Here is a 12,175-nt window from a genome sequence, read left to right on the forward strand (position 1 = left end):
TGCTACTTGTTTTGAGCCTCCTGAAGCTGCTCTGTCCCTTTTTCAGCTCCCATTAAATACATCCAGGCAGCAGCAGTGGCAAACTGCTGACCAAAAAGAAAAAGAGAGACAAGCATGTGCCTCTCAACCTTCCTTGATCAGGGGCTGCTGTCAAACTGCAGCACAGAACACTGACTTTTTTCTAAAACTTCTAATTGGCAGTGCTAAAGAGGCAGCTTTAGTGGCTAATTTTGTCTTGAAAGCATGACCAGCCATTGATTTTTACTTTTTTTTTCCAAGGAGTAGCCAGGTCAACCTTTATAAAGTTCCCCTAAAGGTTTCTGGGCCCTGCATTTAAGCTCAGCCACAAATCCAGACCATCAGTCTGGCATTTAGCAAGCCAAGGGGACACAAAAAGAGGCATGAGCAGCAGAGGGAGAGAGGAGTGTTCTACAGTCCTGCTGAGACAAGAGATCCACACCCATGAGCCACCAGTTTCCATCTAACAACCACCAGAGCTACATCACCAAAGATGGCCCTCACTGTGACCTCTCCATGCACTTGCCAAAAGAAATCAGGGTGTTTGAGCAGCAGCAGATGTAGCTTTGGCATTCAGGTTCTCCTTTCCTTCCTGGATCATTCTTTACAGCATCTCAGAGGACACTAATCCACAACTCTCCAAACCCAAACGCCACAGATCCTGCATGGAGCTTCATTCCAACAGGTTATTTGCTGCCAAATTAACTTCTGGTGCAGCTACAATTGGCATGAGGGATCCTCAGATGGTTTTTGAGCTGGTACAGAGGATGTCTGCCCCACCACAGCTTCCTGGGACCTTCCTGGCACCTAGCCACCAGCCTCAGGCTCTGGGTTTTGAGGAGCAGGATGGAGGAATTGTTGGCATTTAGCAGGGAGCCCTGAAGCAGAAGGCTGCTGCTCATAAAGCAGGGTGTGATTTCAAAGAGTGTTGTGGAAGACTTCTAGGCCTCAGGTATTGACCAAGTGACCTACGCCCTGAGAAAATATGTTCCAACAATAACAAAAGCCATTAAACAAGTGCTTGTGGGGGGAAAAAAATGTCAGCAGTTTCTAGTCATGTATTTAATTGAGTGAAGGGCTGAGCAATTACTGCCACCTTTTACCATGGCCCCGGGAACATTTCTCATATTTCTCTCTCCACATAGGTATTAACCATTTAACCAGTTACGAGGAGAAAGGAAGGAACTGAGGTCATTGCTCAGCTAACCCAGGGCTCTGTGACAAAGGAGAGACAATGAAATCCTGCAGGCATAAGGAAGAGGGAAGCACAGCTCATTTTAAATGGCCAGGAGAAGCAGTTCATTCCCTAGGTGTGCCTTCCCAGTTTATTCTTTCTTACATCACACCTTCTTCTTGCCCAGGCACTCCTCAGTTTTGCTGAACCTGAGTTCAGCCAAAAACTGAAAAGCTCAGCCAAACTGACTGAAGGATGAACCCTGGTACTTATGCCTGAGATATCTGACTCAACAGGACATGGAAAATCAAAAGGAGGGTGGTCACTGATTTAATGGAGGGCAGGAATGATCTCAGAGAAAACAGCTGTTGTAAGTCACCCTCCACAGTGCCCTTGTAAAAACAACATGCAGGGCAGGACCCAGCACTGGGAAAGGGCCTTCTCCAGATGCAAGCAGCCACATAGTTGTTTCAGAGGATTCATTTTTATTTTCAGGTTTCAAAGCACCTACCCAGAGTTTCTTCCAAGCAAAATCTGTGATGTCCAGCTGTTCTCAGGGATCCAGGGAGAGCTGTGCCACTTCAGAGCCAGCAGAAGGGCAGGGGGGAGGCAGATAGAGCCACTCTTAGCCAGAAGAGATGCAATGGAGATGGACTAAAAGAGATTCTGTGCACTCCAAGGGCTTCTGCAGCACCAATGCTCCAGCCCAGCCCACGTGAGCAAACATCCACACACACACTCTGCAAAACACTTGACATAAAGGACCACAAGAACAAAGTGCAGCCTGTACCTGGGATATTTTCAGACACACTGAGCCAAGCTGTGGAATCTGTTTACTATTTTATTGGGATCCCTTCCGCTGTTTTCTCCCCCAGCCACCATGGTACATTAAGTTCCTTTTTTTTCTTTGAGCCTGTCTCAGTCACAAACATCTGCAAGCACCCATGGCTTCCCTTGCACAGTAATCAGATGTGCCCTCTGCTTAACAGGAATGCAAACACTTTGCACTTTTGTTACTCATTATGGATCTAGAACTACAGTCTACTACTGCCTTAAAATAAAATTTGGAATGACAGCAGGAAACAGAATAATGTCAAAGTAGAAAGCAGAAGAAAAGGCTTACTCCTATTTAATTCCTTGCAGTTTCCAAGATCTTTGTATTTTAAGAAAACCAAAGCAGCATGCAAATCCAAAGTTAGAAGTGAGGGTAGCATAGGATTTTCTTCTCAAACTGCAATTGTCTCGAAAGTAACAAACTAGGGAAACTATCTTCTCACCAAGAAATGGCCCCAAAGCATTCCAAACACGAGACTTACCTAATCACACTTACATAAAGCAGCAAGATGAGTCAAACCAGAAATGGAATTTCCCAAGAAAGCTTTGAAATGTGTTGTTTATGAGAAAAGTCTTCTTCCTAGGACATCTGTTAAATCCTTAGAATCTGTAGTACTCACACGAGCTGGGCAAAGCTGTAGAGAGGCACAGTCCTGAGTCTGAGAAATGGGAGCGGTGCTGGTGTTCTTGCCCTTTTCCGTGCATGTGCTTGTTGATTTAACATCCCAAGGAAGAAGGAACTGCTGGTTGGTAAACATGTGACAGCCACCAAAGGAATGTGAGCCAGGGAAATGAGATAAAGCAGCCTATGCCACTTCCTAAAGGGGATATTTAAATACTACTGCCTCACCTTTCTTACTGTTCTCACCTTATGAGTGCTAGATCTTTAGTCAAAGAATTATCTTCCTGAAAATTTACCTAAAAAAAAATTATATTCATTTATGAAGAAATTGGAAATTGTAAGTGATTTTCTCTCCTCTATAGAGTTATCATTTATTACTTGGCCTAAATTCATAGTCTGGTAATAAAATTTTGGATCCACTTTGGAAATGTACCTTTCCTATCCTGGATTCCCACAGATTTGCATTAAAAGGGAAAAGTAAGGATCATTCTTCCAAAGCAAAGGGAGCAGCCTGCCCCTTGCACTTGCCATGCTCAGCCAGTCATTATTTCAGGGTCAGGCCCTGCTCCATCTCTGGGGCATCCCAGGCTGGAAGGGCAAAGCTGTGCCAGCAGCTCTGTGCTTCCCAATGGGTTTTTACAGAGGTAAAAGCTGGTTTGGAGCAAAATGTGTAAGCACAGCACTGATCCCAATGTATCCCTCGTTAACCTTAATTTTGAGGAAGGCTCTGTGTAAGCCTCATGTACCATGAGGGCACATTATCTCTCCTCACAGCTGCTACTTTGAATGTGTATTTTGGATGCAGTTTTGAATGCCAGCATGAGAAGGGTCATTTTCCCCCAACATTCAGGGCAAATCTTTCTTCACTCTCTGGCTGCAAAAGGTCTCTCTGTAGTGAAACTGAAGCTCTTCCCAACAATTCATTTATTGGTGTAAAAAAAATTGTTTCCAGCTTCTAGAATACCTGATGTTCCTCAAAAACAGCATGGAAAGGCTATAAAATAAAACCACACATCTGAATCCAGCTGCTCACAATGCTAAAAATATGAGAAAAGGTGGGGAAGGTGGACAGAACGAGGGGCAGGAAGGGAGTACACAGACCTGGCTGCTCACAACCAAAAGGCTTCTGGCCCTACAGCCTGCAGCAATTTGTAAACTGGCTCTAATCTGCTCTCAGCAGTATCTTGCCTTTCTAAGTCAAACTGCTCCCTGAGGCAATTTTCTGCAGGTGTTCCTAATGCAGCTCTTCCCCCCCACCCAAAAAAAAAAAAAAAAAAAAAAAAAAAAAAAAAAAAAAAGGTGTTCTGATGATCTTGTTGCTAAAAGCTGTTGCCTGGCAGATCCCCCAAAAGCAGTCCAGACTGGCATCTTCAAAATAAAAGCTACTTAGAAAGAGCTTGAGGGGAGGAAAAAAGTCCTTATTGGGACCTCATACCCTGGGTTTACATGAGTCTGGCCATGGCAGAATCCCAATGGATCCCAGCTGGAGTTGGTGTCTGGCTCCCTGGGCAGACATGTGCCTCCAGCAGGGCTGTTCCCAGACTCACAGCCTGTCCCCTGTCCCCGTGGTGACACACAGGGATGGCTGAGTGGCTGTGCTGATGAGCCAGAGCAGGAGGCAGCCAAGGAGTTGTGGCTAAAAATACAGGGGAGCACAGCAGAGCCACGAGGGAAACACCAAATCTGGTTATGTCAGACTCGTCACTGGAGCCAGCTGAGTGAGCCACTCCATCCAGCCATTGCCCAGGAGGCCTGAGTGAGCCATTTCATTCATCCATCATCCAGGAGGCCTGAGTGAGCCACTTCCATTGCCCAGACTTGAGTGAGACACTTCCATCCATCCATCCATCCATCCATCCATCCATCCATCCATCCATCCATCCATCCATCCATCCATCCATCCATTCCCCAGGAGATTTGTCTGATCTGCTAAGCCAAGGGGGAATTTCCCTTCTGGTTTAGAATGAAGATGTGCAGAGGCTGCCTGCACAGCTGGGCACACAGGTCTGTGGGTGCCTCATTCCCTGTAGATTCCCTGCATTTCCAATGCTGCATGATCGAAAATAAATGTTCAAGTAGCAGCTCCAGAAGGGAGGCTGTGAAATGAGTTGCCAAAGAGAAAATAAGGCCTCAAGTTCAATAAGATTTGCCCAGGTTTACTGCACTAGAGAAGTTGCTTACTCCAGACTTCTTCCCAATGATTGTTCTGTTATTCCCTTACTTTTGAGCTCTTCCCTTTGCAACTTTCTCTGTAGCCCCTAACATGTTTTCTGTGGAAATAAGATGCTTATCCTCTTCCATTCAAATTTCTCCAGAATTCATCAGGACTGTCACAATTATGGAAGGAAATGGGAGACCACACAAGCCTCTCCTCTGATTCCCATGCACTCGCCTGCCTTTCTTCATCTCCCACATCAAGTTCTTACTCCAATTTGTTCTTGAAACCTTCCTTTACAAAGTCGCAATGGGAAAAAACGTAATCCAGAAATAATAGCACAATAATGTTAAGAGAATAAACTCTTATCCTTGTCAACTCAACACTGCCCTTTCTATGGTTGTTTTTTTCCAGAACTGTTGTGCTAAAAGAGCTAGAGCACAATTGGCAGGAATTGAAATGCATTTTCAGATGTAGTCAGTTTTTATTATTCTTTGTCAACCACCAGCTAAACTGCAGATATATTCCCTTTATGTCCCACTAAATGTCAAGCTGGTATTTTTAAAACCCAGGAAATGTATTTCACATAAACCTTTACACTATTATTCCAAAGACCAAGCATCCTTTCACCTGGGAGCCCCTGGAATGGCTGTTCCTCCAGCAACAGGATGTGCTTCTGGCTTGGCCAAGCAGTGAGATCCCTTTCAGCCATCTCCTGCCCTGGGCCTGGATGAAAGATCAGCCCTGACATAGCCCAGTTATGCCAAGAAAAAGAGTTTTTATGCTGGTGTGGCTGATTTAATTCCCACACAGAGCAGCAGCCATGGGATACCTGCCATCTACCTGATATTTAGCAGGCACCACTCTCATTGTAGTTCTTTGCAAAACCATTGTTGCAGCAGCATTTGATGGAGGTAAATTTGGCTGAACAAAGCATGAATATGCAAGGAAGGCAGGATGGCAATAGAACTGCACACAGGCAGCAGCAACTCACACTTTGTTCAGTGCATTAAGCCTTCCTCAACATTCTCTAGACTTGCAAAAAACAAATACATCTCCTACTGCTTGAATTTTAAGTCCAGTTATTCTCCCTTCTCAGCCCCAAGTCTTATTCAAAAGAAACGTAAGATTGAAGAGCAAACTGCGTGCAATAGAGTCAGGTCTCTGAGTCAACAGCCCCAAAACTAGAAAAGCTTATGAAACAGAGCTCAGGGCAAGGCCAAGGCACGAATATCTGAGTGAAACATCTCTGGCACATCTTGCTGAGATCAGCCAGGGTCTCCCAGTACTCCACTCCTCTGGGCCAGCTGGAAGGAATGTGCCTGTGCTGGATGGGCAGGGAGGCAGAAATATTTGCAGAACACATTTCTGCCCAAGTCATATTCACCTGCTCTCTGCTGGCAGGTGACAAGGCCCTGAACTCCAGAGGAGGAGGAAATTGCCTTAGCAGAAGCAGTATTTCAATTAAACACGTGTATGGACACCACAGCATTTCCTCACTAAAATTTCCATGAAGCAGCACAGACCAAGTGCCTGAAACCACACTTGAAAATTACCTGAAATGAGGCTGTGAGCCATTAGCCACAAACAAAGGGGTTAGCTTCACCTAGAGTCCAAAATACCAACAAAATCCATGTGGCCACTAAGCCTGTAGTAGAGAAATCTGACCTGCCTTGCTGAAGTGTGCAAATAAAGAAGGTGTAGATCATCAAGGAGTAATTTAATCAAATCATTTCCCTGTGGCTATTCCAGTAGGTGCTGCATGATGGCCAAGCAGTCACTGTCCTGTGTTCCTGTACACTTCACAAATGGATCCAATTCTGGCTTTCACCCCTGGCTTGGACCTCACAGCTCACTTATTCCAATCAAACAGTTTTCCACTAATTTAACAACCTCTGAAGTGGATCTGAGAGATCAGATCAGGAATTTGCGAAAAGTTTCAGGAAAACCTAGGTCTCTCTTGCAACCTGCATTTATTCTGATGATGGGAAGAAGGAAAGCCTGGAGCAGCACTCAGTCTAGTGAAGACTAGACTGGAATTACAACTGCCCAGGAATTACAACTGCCCAGGAATTACAACTGAGTAGGCAAATCAACCCCTAAAAACAAAGCAAGCAGTCAGGCTTCCACATAAGGTGGATTTCCAAAAAAATGTCTCTATACACAAGGGTGGTTCAAGTCTACTTAGAGACTTGAAAATCAGTGGCAAGGATTTTGACTTTCTGAGTAAAGCTGGGTGATTATATTTGATATATATATATAACAGAAAAATTCAGCATTAAAGGAGATTGTTGATAGAAATGCAATGAAAACCATTACAGTTGCAAGGGAGATGAAGGAAGACTGGAATTCCCCAGGAAAATGACAGGTTTTGATCAGAAATCAAGAAAGAAATGATCAGTGCTCTTCACCTTGCAGCTGAGTCCACAAACTACTGTATCAACATCAAACAAAATAAAAACATCATAGATTATACAAGACCAGCTTGCAAGGAAGAGTATGGACAAGAGCAGACCTAAATCTCCAAAAATGCAAGCAAAGTCTCAGGCAATGGCTGTATTTAGAGAAGGAACCAACAGGAGCACAAATGCTGGGTCAGCACATGGGTTGAAGCAATGTAGCTTCACAGATGAGACAAACAGAGCTGGAATACAGGCAAAGGCCACCACTCCACCATGGAAAGTGATACAAGAGGGAAATACCCTCCTAACAGCTCCTTTAGAGATGAGGGAGACAGAATCAAATAGCCCAGGAATAGAAAAACAAAAGGAGGAACCAGCAAACAGCAACACGTGCACCGATTGGGAACATTACCAAATAAGAGAAAAATGCCTCCAGAGTGACTTTAGCTAATTAGAACCCTTGCCATGTACAAACACTGCAGCCTAATCCCAGGCACACTGATAAGCAGCAGTATCAGGCTGGAGGAAAAGGAGCAGCTGCTCTCCACACACGGTGAAGCCATTTGGAGGTGCAAGAGCAAGCACAGGCAGCCAAGAAGGAGCTCAAGGTACCAGGACTGTTATTGCAAAACCTTGACATGGCACGAGCACTGTCACCTGTCCATGCTCAGCAGTCCTGAGTGGCAGCCAGGGATCTGCCTGGAGCACACCCTGGGTGCTGGAGTTCTGGATGCTGAGAGTTTTAGGCTTTCTGTGCTGATAGACACTGCATTTGACCTGAGGCTGTGGAGAAGGGTTCCAAAATTGAATGATAGAACTGGGATTATGGGTGTGGAGTTGATTGCAAGTGTGTAATATCACAGGGTGAAAAACTTAGAGTTTGGGATTTTAGAATATAGCAATATATATGGAGTAAGATGGAGGTTTTAAGGTGGAGGCTGGTCCTTCTTCACTTTCTTCTTCATGGGTTTGGGTGGTCTTTTGTAACAGGACAGAAAAGTCCACAGTGCAGAATTTGAGGGATTAGTCGTTGGGTTAAAAATGAAAACAATTTAGGTGCCAGTTCTTAATTGGATAGTTTAGCCTTAAAAGACCTTGTAACAAGAGATAGTTATTCATTTTGTGTCTTGTTGGTGAAAGACTGCAGAACTCACTGCTGTGAGACTGTAACATAGACAAGAAAAAATAAACATCTAATCCTGAATGCAAACTATTGTCTCGAGTGCCTTCAATCCCAATCTTGACAGAGGTAGAAAAAAGAAGTGGAAAACAGGCACCTGGGGTGCTGGGGAAAGGAGGATGAAAACCCAGCTCAGCTCCAGCCTGCTCTGAAACGAGACAGGAAGAGGGCAGGGAAATAAATACCTTAACAATGGATTTTGGAAAAATGATCCTTGAAAACTTTCAGGAATGCTGAAGAGAAACTTGGATGCATTGGGGAATGCTCACACCCCAGAAAATGCAGAGAGTCCTCACTTTAAAGAGCTCAATAATACTTCCAGAGCTGGTGCAACTCCTCCTATATTGAGTTGGTGCAATATTATTATCTGACAGCATTGAAAAAAATAAATAAACAGTGAAAAGACAGCCACAAGACTAAGTGCAGAAAAATGTGCAGGGAGGAGTCACCACCAGTTGCACAGGTAGTTCAATTCAGGATTTGACTGGAGGGCAAATAAAGGTTGTATTTTCAGTGTTAGCAACATGCTTTAGGTCATTAAAGTGACAAAAAGGACACAAAAATCTTTGAGAGAAAGCCAAGCAAAGCAGGCAGCTTCAACAGTGCAGGCACCAAGGATCACAAACAACAAACACAGCAGAGATGAATGTGTCTGTGCTCCAAATACCAAACAATATGGAAGCAATGGAAAAAATCAGCAGATGATATCCAGGGTGGTGAGAAAAGGAACTAAAAGAAAGTTGGAGTACATTAAGAGACAGCCAACATTGCCCACAGCAATTTGGTTTATTTAATTGTGTTAACACTATTAAGTGAGGGATTTGAACATTTATTACAACAAAGGGAACAGATGTGATTTTCTGGAGCATCAGAAAAACTCAGCATCAACCAAACAAGAAAAGTGCAGTTTGCTTACCCTCTTCCTGCAGAAAAATGAAGTCAGAATGGGGCTCAGAGGACGAGCAGAGAGCTCATAAATAGGCCTGGCTGGAGAAAAAGAAAAAAACAATCACCCCCATGTCACTCCTGACAGGATGTCAGCAGTGGCTTTGCTGCCCTTGGGACAGTGCCACAGTCTCCAACTGCATCCCTGCACTGCCCTTTGCCTCAAAACACCCCAGCACAAAACACACTCACCTAAATGAGTCTGGCTATATAGGAGGAGTGAGTGCTTGCTGATGTTTATTCTGCTTCAATTTTATCTTATTTCACAGTGCATCTTCAATTTAAAGCTCTTAATAGGTGTCAGTCAGCATCACTGAATGGCTGTTAACTGCTGCAGCTTGGCAAATGAGAACCTCAGCTCAAAAATCAGGTCCTACATTTCAGCAGTATCAAACTTCAGAAGTTATCTAGATCAAAATTAAGTGCTTGGAAAAGGAAATACTTTTAAACATTGAAAAATAAGTTTAAACTCTATTGCTTAGCCAATCAGTTTTCAAGGTATCTACATCCAAGGAAAGATGACAGATTTCAGCTAAATTTTAATAATATGGTCAAACTCCTGAGTGAAATTAGTCAAAGCAGCTACAAAACTTAGTTTTTTAATTACCACTTAATGTAGCTAAGTAAAGGAATTTTTATTATGTTTCAGAGATTATAATATTGAAGTTTACAGTAAATCCACAGAGTTCAGTAGAATTAACTGGCTGTAAATCTCAGAGGCTAAAACTGGTTTGCAGAGTAGCATGTAAGTGATTCCCAGACTCTCTGCAAGGTGCCAGCCATGGAGAGAGCTGATTAGTCAGCCTTTGATTAATTGCCTGTTACATTAGAGCCAGGGTCAATCTACTCAATTAGGTGAATGTCTGGTGGAGATCAGAGATGTGAATCAAAACTGCAGCAAAGGCTTTGGCACAAGAGGAGAATGTTCCAGCAGCTTTTCTTCCCTGCAAGGACCTGTGCCCCCCAGGCAGCTGGCTCTCCAGCCACAGCTGTGGATCATGGAATCCCAGACTGGTTTGGGTTTGAAGGGACATTGAAGGTCATCCCATTCCAACCCTTTCCATGGGCAGGGACACCTTCCACTGAACCAGGCTGCTCAAAGATCCGTCCAGCCTTTAACACTTCCAGGGGTGGGGCACCCACATCTCTCAGCAACATCTGCCAGGGCCTCACCACCCTCACAGTCAAGAGTTTCATCCTAAACCTGCCTTCTCTCAGTTTGAAGCCATCCCCCTCTTGTCCTGTCACTGCACCCAAGGCTGCACCCACTGTGCTGCCACCTCCAAACAGGCGAGGCTGGAGCTGCTGTGGGATGGAGAGATAAAGGGGGGACACAGCAAGAAGAGGCTCAGTGGAAGACAAAACCCAGTGGGAAGCTGTAAATCCCTGAATATGAGAAGCGGGAGAACATCAGAAATGGTGCAATGTGTTAAAAAAAAATCACAGATTAAGAATAGTTAAAACCTACCAGATTGTGACACTGTCCACAGGGTGACTGGGAATGGAGACAGAAATAAGGAATGATTTGAAACTAAAGTTATACCACAGAGACTGGGAAACTGTCTTGACAGGGTGCTGAAAACACTGCATTTTTATACATTATAAATAACTAGTTAAAAACCTGTAATAGAAGAGCAACTCGTCCCCAGCAACACATGAGAATGGCTATTCTTCAACACCCCATAGAAGAAAAAAGAAGCCCACAGAAATCTAAGCAAGAAACCTGGATTTGAAAAGGGAGAACTACATAAAATTCAGTGTGGCATGATAATGAAGTAGGTGGAAAGGCAGAAATACTTCAGGAGACCATGTACAGGTACTATAGGAAAGCATCAAGACACTTATTAATTCAAAATAGTATAAAAGAACCAAAAAAAAATCAATTTGTTGATTGTGATTGAATGGTTACTTAAAGCAATTACTGGTAGTAAAGCCAAAAACAGGAAAAAACTATCCTTCAGAATGTGGACATCATGGTCAGAGGAGGACAAGAAAAACAGATGGTGAACTTCTGTCAAGTTCAATGTGGAATCATAGGAGGACAGACCAAAAAACAGCTGTGGTCAGCAACTTTCTAATGGCATAAAAAATTAATTACAGCTCCTTTTCAAGGGCAGCAGAAATAGGACTCTTTTCTGAAAGCTGGTGGGGTCACCAGTGATGGTGGACAAAGAGCACTGATGATGATAAGCCTAGAGAACCAATTTTTGCACCAGTGTTACCTGCAGAGAAGTTGAAAGATGTAATTCAGGACTATTTTCACGCAGAAAAGGGATCTTGGTGACTGCCCAAATAGTTCCTTGAAAATAGCTCAGTGCTCAGGAAAAAGGCAAATGAAGAAACATTATGAAAATTAGTAAGACCATAAGAAAGCATTGCCATTACAAATTCACACTGCTCCCCTTTCTTACTAGAGTGTAGGAGTCTTAAAAGACTTCTTAAAAGACTTAAAAGACTTAATAGACACACCACATTATAGCACCATGCTGGTACAGGCAACTTGGGTAATGAGAGGTCTGCAAGAGCTTCTGCTCAAAGAAAAAAAACTAAATTTTGTCAAATAAAGAGGTGATCATGGGATCAGAGCAGATGGAGGGGTAATAAAACAGGGTAATAAGTGTTATGGAGGTGGCAAATAAGGAATGAATTGTAGCTACACCTTTCTAGAAAACAGCTAGAGGGCACACAACAAAATGAACAGGTATCAGGTACAAATCCCAGTGCACAGAAATCACGTTTGATGCAACACAAGACTGTGGAGTTCACTGCTGCAGGTGTTGCATGGCCTGGAAGCAGAAGTGTTTCAAAAACCCAACAGATAAAATGGGTTCATCATAGGCCATCA

At 43.6% G+C, this 12,175-nt stretch overlaps 1 protein-coding gene across 12 annotated transcripts in view; it reads right to left on the reverse strand.

The window, feature by feature from the left end:
* Positions 1 to 12,175, reverse strand: part of SYT16 (synaptotagmin 16) — a 104,220-nt gene that overhangs the window by 64,791 nt on the left and 27,254 nt on the right. For 2 of the 12 annotated variants that reach the window (XM_064422934.1, XM_064422933.1), the window contains 2 exons: positions 9,302 to 9,372; positions 1,704 to 2,661 (listed from right to left, as the gene is read on the reverse strand). The exons of 1 other annotated variant lie outside the window; for it this stretch is intronic. The gene's annotated coding sequence lies outside the window, so the exon portion shown is untranslated. Of the gene's footprint in view, positions 1 to 1,703; positions 2,920 to 9,301; positions 9,373 to 12,175 lie in introns of those variants that run through there. 9 more of the 12 variants (XM_064422941.1, XM_064422940.1, XM_064422936.1 and 6 more) reach the window with 8 other exon arrangements.

Source organism: Passer domesticus, chromosome 6, assembly GCF_036417665.1.
Source record: "Passer domesticus isolate bPasDom1 chromosome 6, bPasDom1.hap1, whole genome shotgun sequence".
Classification (NCBI taxonomy): domain Eukaryota; kingdom Metazoa; phylum Chordata; class Aves; order Passeriformes; family Passeridae; genus Passer; species Passer domesticus.